Source organism: Salvelinus sp. IW2-2015, linkage group LG4q.1:29 (assembly GCF_002910315.2).
Source record: "Salvelinus sp. IW2-2015 linkage group LG4q.1:29, ASM291031v2, whole genome shotgun sequence".
Taxonomy (NCBI): domain Eukaryota; kingdom Metazoa; phylum Chordata; class Actinopteri; order Salmoniformes; family Salmonidae; genus Salvelinus; species Salvelinus sp. IW2-2015.
In genome coordinates this window covers 64,120,996-64,131,760 of record NC_036842.1, presented here as the reverse complement: position 1 = coordinate 64,131,760, position 10,765 = coordinate 64,120,996, and the positions used below count along the sequence as shown (strand labels likewise).

Sequence of the window (10,765 nt, the reverse complement as noted above, 5' to 3'; positions counted from 1 at the left end):
ATGACAGAGTCTTAAGWTCCACTGTCTCCAGGGATTCAAAGTGATTGCCTGTAAGTTCATCCAGAACCAGTGCCAAATCCCATGATGAGGAAAGTGGCTTGGAGACCGGACAGAGATTGCGCACTCTGTACCGCCATGTATATGGAGAGGAGGGCAGCAGCGTTCACGGAGCGCCCCACCTGAGATGCAGATCGGTAGATCCTCTCATACATGGACGCGGTGAAGCGATCATTGGGATGAGCGAGCTTGGGGGCAGAGGAAGAGGAGCTCAGCCAGGGATGGCTCCACGGGAGGCGGGCTGAGCCATCCCGACGACTCCATGTTGTGCATATCCAAGTAGGGGTAGCCAGTCACAGGAGAAGGTGACTTGAGGGGCACACCCAGGAAGACTCCAACAACGCCAGACAGTCTAGGAAGGCTGGTACACGCTGTCAGACGGATGTAGAATTACTCTGAGAGGAGATTCCATCCATCCTAGTGTAACAGTATAACTTTAAACCGTCCCCTCGCCCCGACACAGGCGCGAACCAGGGACCCTCTGCACACATCAACAACTGACACCCACGAAGCATCGTTACCCATCGCTCCACAAAGGCCGCGGCCCTTGCAGAGCAAGGGGAAACCCTACTTCAGGTCTCAGAGCAAGTGACGTAACCGATTGAAATGCTATTAGCGCGTACCCGCTAACTAGCTAGCCATTTCACATCCGTTACACTAGTCTTCTTGTAAGGTGTGGGAGGCGTTGAATACTCAACATCAAATTTGGTTGCAGTGCATCTGATTGCCTCGAAGAAGGAGAGGTCAGTTATTGACTCATGTCCTACCTCTGCAGTCTGGCTGGGTAGCACAAACTGAGTAGAGGGGAGAAATTATTCAGGGGCGTAATCCATCTCCTGGTTAGAGAGGCTGATGCGGCAAGAGACATGCTGTCGTCCTCACTTCCGGATTCATCAGAATTAAGGTCCGCCTCAGACAGAGGCGGTAGCTTCTCCCTCCTCAGGGACTTCATTGTCAACAGAGTCGTCTTCGAGCAAGGACGAGGCCTGGGCAATACTTTCCATGTACTTGGCTCTACGTCTTAGGCCACCGGAGCCCATCTGAGCGCAATGCACACAACTAGTGGGGTCGACGAGAGCCTCCATGGCGTGTTCGACGCCTAGCCAAGTATTACAGAGTGGATGGGAATCTGTCCCGGACATGTAATGCTCGCAATTGTAATGCCCGCAATCTTCACCTGAGTGACGATAGCCAGCTAGCCGAGCCGTCGCATGAGATACCAAGTGCCGACTCGGTGTGTAAACCAAATAACTCGAGGTAGAACGAACGGCTGGGCTATCATTCACAGGGGAAGGTAAAAGGGATGGTGCTTCAATGGTGGGGTAACACACTGAAGAAACAGCACCGCTCGTGCTAGCCAAACAAATCGAATGAGGGTTTAGCCCAAAGGATTCTAGCTAAAACACCAGCGGATCCGTTAGCACACTACACAGCCAAGACATTCAAAAGTTTAGCTAGCTAGCTCCGAACGGTGGAATCCGACAGAGAGCTAGAGACCCCAGGTATAAGTAGCTTAAATTTGTGGGAACCTGCAATTAGCGGGATGCTAAAGCAGTGGAGCAAGCTAGCTAACAAGGCCAGGCAACAGATGTACTGTAGCTAGCCAACGACAARAAGTGCTGCTAACAAGCTAACTAAGGTATTTTCACTCTGTAAAGTGAAGCTGAAGATTTCAGAATTCCTGAAAATAGAAAATAAGCCACCCAATTCTCCATGGTGGGGTGGTAACCCACCAGGAAAGAAAAGTTAWGTTGAGAGCTAGTTTTCTGAAGAACGTTGCTTAATGAGCTAGTACCCAAATAGACTTGTGATGATGCAAAGAAATAGGAAACCAGAGCAGTGCAGGATGTTATATAGACACGAGGGGCATACACCMACAAAGCTCTGAATGGCCTGTTAGGTTTGATTGAATAAGGCTTCAACCAATGACCCGTAAAAGTGGGTGTGTCCCATAGTGARACGTCGAACCGAGTCGACTGAAAAAGAACATTGAAATGTTAGGCCAACTACACAAAAATAAAGCGATATCAAAGGTGTTGTGAGGTTGGTAACGAGAGAAATGCTATTGGTGTGAAAGTTGAGGTGGGTTGTGTGAGAACAGGTTTGTTCACCTCAGTCATGGTGGTCCGCAGCTTCCCAAAGTACGTGGGRAAGTCTGCCTYTGCCTGTAGGTCTATGTCGTCTGTGATTAGTGTGATCTGATTGGAAARCAAAGAACCACTGAAGGGGCCATTTTGAAATACTACAGATCTCCTGTGCACGAAGATGTGTGTTAACACATGTAGACATACCTCTGCCCACGGCGCAGAAAGTTGAACGTCACAACTGGGGTATCAATGCCCTCCGGTAGGAGGAAGATCTGGTTCAGCCACATGACGACCTAAAGACGAGAATACAGATTTTCTGTAATAACAGTTAACATTACTGTGAAGCAGAATGCCAGAGGGGCTTGGAAGAGTCTGTAGAGGAGCGTGACAGCACATGGAAGTGTGTGTGTGTAAGTTAGAGTAAGAGAGAGAGAGATACAAAGAATGAATGTGCTTACTCTCTGTGGCCTGGCGAAGGTGACTTTCCCAGTAGGTTGAGATACCTCAGGATCAACATTAAGATCATACATGGAGAAGCCAGGCAGCTGACGCATGATCTCAAAGACGTGGAACTGAACRCTGGAGGAAAAGGAAGAGAAAGAATAAGCACATTCAAATTACAAAACGATTTATTGTTGTCATTAGACAGAGCTAAAGTACTGCTAAACTTACAAAGTTGGAAAGTAATTGATAGTCAAAATCAATGATTGGTTGTTTTAAAGTGTGAATTTCACTGGCAAATCACTTCACTAACACATCTATGCAAAGGACTCAGCTGTCTCGTTCATAATTAAAATATGTGTACCTGCTCTTGCCGCCAACAAAAGCTTTGATGTGTAGATCCACAAGGATATCTTTGGGAGGAATGATGTGAACACGGATACAACCAGACCAATTCTGGGCACTGGGGTGTACCACATGACTTTCACCCTCGAAAATTTCCTCAGCRAAAATCAGCACGGCTCTAATGATGGTCTCTGTAGGGGGAAATCCAAGAGGACAGTACTCAGCCCACTCAGTTACCACAGCAAGCCACATGAGGCTGCACATTCTGGATTATAGGATGGTGAGTGGAGAGAGTGATTGGGTTCAATGTGGGACAGGCTGAAGTTTGGTCAGCATGGTGAGTTTCTGTGTGGTTTTAGGGCTGTGTAGGTGAGCTGCTTACTGTGTTTTGATGACAGTGCATGAATGTGTTAGTGGTTAGTAGGGAGGGTATCTGTTTGGGGTGATGGTGTTTACCATTGGGCGTGGAGATGCTGAGCTCTATGTGTGCCCTCTGGGACTCCGTGGCAGCTCTGACAGAGGGCAGTCTAGAGCTGGGTATTGGCTGATATCACCCCCATCTGGGTATCACCTTCTGAAGTCCCTGGGACAGCCTGCTACCAGAGACACAAGACACACAGTCCTTTACACTAAGGTACAAACACTATGCGTGTGTATGTTTGTACATAGAGTGGGAGGATCAATGTTCTCCTCAGAGTACAGTAACTGATAGGTCTGGGAATGTTTGTCTGAGGTGTGCGTGTTTGATTGTACATGTGGGCTTTATCATTTTCTTCTAATATTAGTTACTTCAGAGAGTTTCAGTGTGTATATATAAATGTAAACGTGTGTTTGGTTGTAGCTTTATCCTCATAGTTGATTCTGTGAAAGTGTTCGTCAGTGTCTGTTCTTAGTAGGGCTGTCCCCGACTAAAATAAATGTTGGTCGAAGGAGAGTCGTCTGTTCTTTTGACCAATCGATTGGTCGAAATGTTAAAATATATATAGACACACCCTATGTTTGAATAAAATCAACTATATATAGACTACTGAGCCTGTCTGATGCTTWAAGCACTGCAATTAAAAATGAAGACATAAAATGACTAAAGAGGGAGCCAGAGATCAATATCACCTAACCAGAACAGTTTCATTTCATTTATAGTAAATCAATATCATTTGGTTAATCAAAATTCTATGAAAATGATACAAATCTAAAAGTAACTTCTATTGCCAATATGTAAAAGTAGCCTATATAAAGCCAACAAATAAAAACATTGCAGGTAGAAAATATCCTGATAAAAATAAATATCCTATGAATCACATTGGCTACGCATGGCCTGTCTACAAGGAACTTGACACATTGTGTCAACTATTAACTTGATCCAGCATGAGGCGAGCAAACTTGCAACATTGTATAAAATATTCTGGGCCCTCAGAGTTTCCTGCTCCAGTGAGCTCCGGACAGACACAGCTGTAGGCTATTTGCGGAATGGATAAGAATTAATCAGATAGGCATATTTAATGACATTTTTTCCCCTTTCATGCTGAGTAGTTATGGAAAGGGAGAGAGCTGGAAAGATGTTTCTAATAGGCTACGTTGAGGAACGATTGTCCTTCTCAATGGATGTAAAAAACAGACTTAATTTACTTGCTGTTTGAGGCGAAGAAAAAATGACTTTGAGAAGCTCCACAGTAATGGTGAGTTAAGACTATCATAAATAGTATGAGATCCCCAAATGGGCACATAGGCCTACATTTGCACGCAGGCCAGGTATCCTAGGCCTACTTCTATGTGTAATCAGGTGTGTGTCTTTACTCAAGATTGACAGGAGCACTCCAAACAAGACAAATAATACATTGACAACTCATAAATGGAATTAAATAAACCCAAACTTTTTTCTCACAAGTGTAGCCTACGTTGGGCGCTCTGCAGACAACATTTCCACTCCTACAATGACAACAGAAATGACCGTAATTAAACAAACAATGTAGATGAGAAATTATGGAAATKAATAGTAGGCTAAATGTACTACTGGTACTGGTGTACCATTCCCGCGGCCTGCAATGGATTAGTCTGCTCAGAAAGGCGTGAATCAGACAGGTGTCTCGTGTGCCATACATTTTTTAAATATGGTTGCCACAGCTCGACAAACAAAATCTCGGTCGACCAACAGCCTATCGACCAGTGGACTAAATGGGGTCAGCCCTAGWTCTTAGAAACCTTGGCATTCTCCTTATAGTTGCGTAGTTCCAGTAGCAGGTTCTGCCTGAGTTGGCTCAACTCTCGGATCASATCCTGCTCCACACTGGAGTCCATCAGGTTCCCCTTCATCTCCTTACTGGCAGGCAGGTAGCCACGCACTGACAACCAGCACACAACACATTGGATGTCAAAGACAAATTCTGAGAGAATACACACAAATAAACTAGGCCTATACGAAGTACTAGTAGTGTTACTCATGTCTTTACCTTCTCCCTCCACAGAGGTACAGATGAGCTGGATCTGTCCATCCATGCGATAGTCCCTCTCCACCACTCCAGCCACAGAGGACGAGAAGATGTCTTTGAAGATGACTTCACCTGTTTCGATCGCTCCGTGCATCAATCTGTAAATTAAGGTGAAGTCAAGGGGCCTTACAACATTCCTTACACTTGGAGGAAAGGCTGGTGCCAAGTGTCAACCAGTCCTAGGCAATGTGACAAAGTGAAGGATTAGAGGACTTTGAAGACTCTCCTTGATTGGTTCTGTACTCATTTTAACAAATAGGTCTTCTCAATTGCCCTAAATTGATTGTTGACTGACACATCAAGGTGGTTTACCTTTCCATTGGACCAGCCCTTGATGAGTTCTACAACACCGTCAGCATTAAGGTCAAATACATGAAYGCTCATTGCATGGTTCTTAGACTGCAGAGGGAAAGTGGGACAGTTATTGGCACATCTTTAAACATAATGCTGATTCAAATTCAATACGTTTTGTGTAAAGTGACAGGGATGCATTAAGAAGGAAACTAATATTCCACCCATTCAAAACTTGCAGTACCTTGATTATCCAGTAGTGRGCAGTGTGGTCATTGGCCAGTGCACTGCACTGTTCCATTGGCCAGTGCATAAGCAAACCTGCTGCCATGCTTATGACAGAGGGAGGTAACCTTCTGAAAGATACAAAGAGAGAACAATCAGCACACATCCTCTCTTTGCTGACATTTTCTGTACTATACACAGCAAGATTTGTTTAAGTTTTAAACATCAAATAGCTGCAGAAACACAACTCTAGGTATGTAATATGAGCTATACCTCATTTTCACAAGTTCATCTTCTTTGATCAAAATCAAATCAAATTTATTGGTCACATGTGTTTAGCAGATAGTTATTGCGGGTGTAGAGAAATGCTTGTGCTTCTAGCTCCGACAGTGCAGTAATATCTAACAAGTAATATCTAACATTATTAAAGGGCTAGTGTTTCATTTCATTAAAGTGGCCTGTGATTCCTAATCTATGTCTATAGGCATCTRCCTCTGATGTGCTAGTAATGGCTGTTTAGCAGTCTGATGGCCTTGCGATAGAAGATGTTTTTTAGTCTCTCGGTCCCAGCTTTGATRCACCTGTACTGACCTCGCTTTCTGGATGATAGCGGGGTGAACAGGCAGTGGCTSGKGTGGTTGATGATCTTTTTGGCCTTCCTATGGCATCGGGTGCTGTAGGTGTCCAGGAGGGCAGGAAGTTTYCCCCCGGGAATGCGTTGGGCATACCACACCACCCTCTGGAAAGCTTTGCGGTTGTGGGCGGTGCAGTTGCCGTACCAGGCAGTGATACAGCCCGACAGGATGCAATTGTGCATCTGTATACCCTAATGTCAAAGTCCTCTGATCTGACAAGAAGCTGCAAAGACCTGACAAAATAAAATATACACAGTATATTACCCATTTTAGGATCTAGTATATTTATGTAATAACAACATTTAAAGTCGTCTAGCTATACATTGCAAAGTACTTGCTTTCATCTTTGGATGAAACTTCTGCTAAATAAAATGTCACCTCATTTTTTCAATTGCCAGTAAAAACACAGAGAACCAATGACCGGACATTATCCCCCGTGTCCTGAAAAGGAACCCAGACAAACAAACAAACATATAATKTCCTTAATTGTGGTAAAACTATTCCTATTTCAATGTTAGACAACAGTTCACATGATGAAGAGGAACACAATCCATACCGTCCAGAACTGGTCGTTCCCCTCACAGTCAAATCCTTGTAAGGCACAGTTTCCTCCGATGATGGTGAGGGGGGACTCAATATTCGCCAATTTCCCTAAAGCGATGGCATTGTCCCCATCTGTCACCTAGAGGAAAGGAAATAGCATCATTATTTGCAAAACGTTATTATTATGTAATACTACTACAACAGAAGCATGATTATGTTGTATCATTGCTTCCTGTCCAGTCCTTGGCTCACCTCTCTGTTGAAGATGTCAGCAATTTCGTGTACATCATAGGCCAGGTTTGTCTGGGTGCCCACGAGGAGCGTGTCTCCAGTGGTGTTGGGTCCTCGAGTACCAGCTGTCAAGCAGCTCAATGCCTGGTTGATGTTGAGCAAAGAGATGTCTGAGTCCTGGGCACTCTGGCTTAGACGGTAGGCTGCCTGCCACTGGCCACACATGTGAGGGTTATGGATGAACACCTAATAGAAGAGAGAAGATTGAATTACTTGAGCTGGAGTGCTATATTACGATGCATCAAGCTTCATGCATACATGTAAATGGCAACTACCAAAGGGAACTGGGCGAGGCCATACCTTCCCTGATTGTGTGACTGCAGTGAGGCATGGGTGGATCCCTTTAAACTTGCCCATTGTAACCATGCAAGGGTTTATTTTATGGTTCATCTTGAGGGTGAGTGCCTACACACAATACCCCATAACGAAAAGTGAAAACAGGTTTTTAGAATTTTTTTCAAATGTATTAAAAATAAAAAAACTGAAATACCTAATTTAGATAAGTATTCAGACTCTTTGCTTTGAGAYTCRAAATTGAGCTCAGGTGCATCCTGTTTCMATTGATATTCCTTGAGATGTTTCCACAACTTGATTGGAGTCCACCTGTTGTAAATTCAATTGATATGACATGATTTGGAAAGGCACACACCTGTCTATATAAGGTCTCACAGTTGACAGTGCATGTCAGAACAAAWACCACSCCATGAGGGTGAAGGAATTGTCAGTAGAGCTCAGAGACAAGATTGTGTCGAGGCACAGATCTGGAGAAGGGTACCAAAAATCATTCWTAAATGGAARAAGTTTGGAACCACCAAGACTCTTCCTAGAGCTGACCGCCCGGCCAAACTGAGCAATCGTGGGAGAAGTGCCTTGGTCAGGGAGGTGACCAAGAACCTGATGGTCACTCTGACAGAGCTCCAGAGTTCCTCTGTGGAGATGGCAGAAACTTCCAGAAAGACAACCCTCTCTGCAGMACTCCACCAATCAGACCTTTGTGCTAGAGTGGCCAGATGGAAGCCACTCYTCAGTAAAAAAGCACATGACAGCCCGCTTGGAGTTTGCCAAAAGGCACCTAAAGACTCTCAGACCATGAGAAACAAGATTATCTTGTCTGATGAAACCAAGATTGAACTCTTTGGCATGATTGCCAAGCGTCGTGTCTGGAGGAAACCTGGCACCATCCCTATGGTGAAGCATGGTGGTGGTAGCATCACGCCGTGGGGATGTTTTCAGCGGCAGGAACTGGGAGACCAGTCAGGATTGAGGCAAAGATGAACAGAGCAGAGTACAGAGAGATCCTTGATGAACACCTGCTCCAGAGTGCTCAGGACCTCAGACTGGGGTGAAGGTTCACCTTCCAATGATTCAGGACAAGTCTCTGAATGTCCTTGAGTGGCCCTGCCAGAACCCGGACTTGAACCCGATCAGACATCTCTGGAGAGACCTAAAAATAGCTGTGCARCAACACTCYCCATCCAACCTGACAGAGCTTGAGAGGATCTGCAGAGAAGAATGGGAGAAACTCCCCAAATAGAGGTGTGCCCAGCTTGTAGCGTCATACCCAAGAAGACTCAAGGCTGCAATCGCTGCCAAAGGTGCTTCAACAATGTACTGAGTAAAGGGTCTGAATACTAATGTAAATGTGATATTTCCATTTTTAAATTTGTATAAATTAGCAAAACTTTCTAAACCTGTTTTTGCTTTGTCATTATGGGGTATTGTGTGTAGATTGAGGATGAAAAAAACTATTGAATCCATTTTAGAATAAGGCTGTAACCTAATAAAATTTGGAAAAAGTCAAGGGGTCTGAATTATTTGCGAAGGCACTGTAGGCACCAAAATGGTGGCACAATACTAAAACAAAAATAACCAATCACAGTACATATTGTGAGTTTGTTCTACTGGATGCTTGTTCTGAGGTGAGTATGAAATCTAATCATCACTGCTGGAGATGCATGCATGTTGCATCCACTTGCAAACTACCCTCATAAACTTTGTTTTTACACTGCTGCTACTCACTGTTGACTATCTATGCATAGTCACTTTACCCCTACCTACATGTACAAATTACATCGACTAACCTGCACCACTGCACATTTACCCGGTACCGGTTCCCCCTGTACATAGCCTCTTTATTGTTATTGTGTGACTTTTWATTTTTTACTTTAGTTTATTTCGTAAATATTTTCTTAACTATATTTCTTGAACTGAATTGTTGGTTAAGGGCTTGTAAGTAAACATTTCACGGTAAGGTCTACTACACCTGTTGTACTCGGTAAATAACATTTGATTTTGAAACGGCTTACTCCAGGCGCCCGCTGGGTGTCCCGGCGTTCCATGTTCATTGCATTGGCTCCTCCTAGCCTTCGAAAATARCCAACAAAGATAAACAGATACCTAGATAGATGGCATAGCTATGACTAATTAAAATATTGTTAATAATAGAGTGCAACATTTCAGTAATTATCTTTCCCAAATGAACACATCCACAAGACAGTCAGCGATTGTAACTCATCAGAGATAACGACGTTCACTACTTACTATAGYTAGGTATATTTATTCCCCCATTTCCATATGCAACGATACATGAGATATGTCGACAGAACATACAAAGCATTTCATATAGTTAGCCCATTTGATAAAGCGAGACGATATCTTACCGAAGTCCTCGACCTTTAACTGTCAATGTTTCTGGGTTAGCTAGCTAGCTACAACCATGCAAAGGCAGTTATTTAAAAAAAATAAAAAAATATATATTGCAAATGACTTCACTTATCACTCAAAGCTGCTCAAGTTACTTTGTCGCGAACACATTATTCCACAGTACCAAACAAGTGCTTTGAAGTCATCATCGTTCATGGAGTTTAAAATATATTTCTGTATTGATCATGATTCTTATTAGGGTAAATTTGTTTTATATATATACATGATGGAAGATGAAAGTATTTATGAAAAGCTTGTAGAATAGTTCTGAATGCATCATTGTTTTTGTTTTCTTAACTGTCATTTGTAATTAATTGTAGGTCTGGCTGCTGACGGTGACTATTCTTATCACGTCGCACAATGTTTGTGGTATGACACAGCTCATTTACTCAGGCAAGATATTCTAGAAAAATACTAACACTCAGTCGACATGCGCAAAGTGATTCATTCACATTCGAATGTTGCTCATGAGCACAGCTCGTGTGCAGATAAAGGAAGCACGGGACTGGAAGCTCTCAACACAGCACCAATGACAACACCACTCCCGAAAAAGTGACAACTGAACCGTTTAATAATTTGCGTACCGTGTGCACTGTGCACGGTAACGATGACTGTCCAACCGAAAACCAGTCAACAATGTAGTGATTTGTAAATCGTAGTT

At 43.6% G+C, this 10,765-nt stretch overlaps 1 long non-coding RNA gene and 1 pseudogene across 1 annotated transcript in view; both read right to left on the bottom strand.

The window, feature by feature from the left end:
• Window positions 1–10,765, bottom strand: part of LOC139027573 (uncharacterized) — a 102,334-nt gene that overhangs the window by 7,339 nt on the left and 84,230 nt on the right. The window lies entirely within an intron of this gene.
• Window positions 5,115–5,833, bottom strand: LOC111960981 (BBSome complex member BBS2-like; annotated as a pseudogene).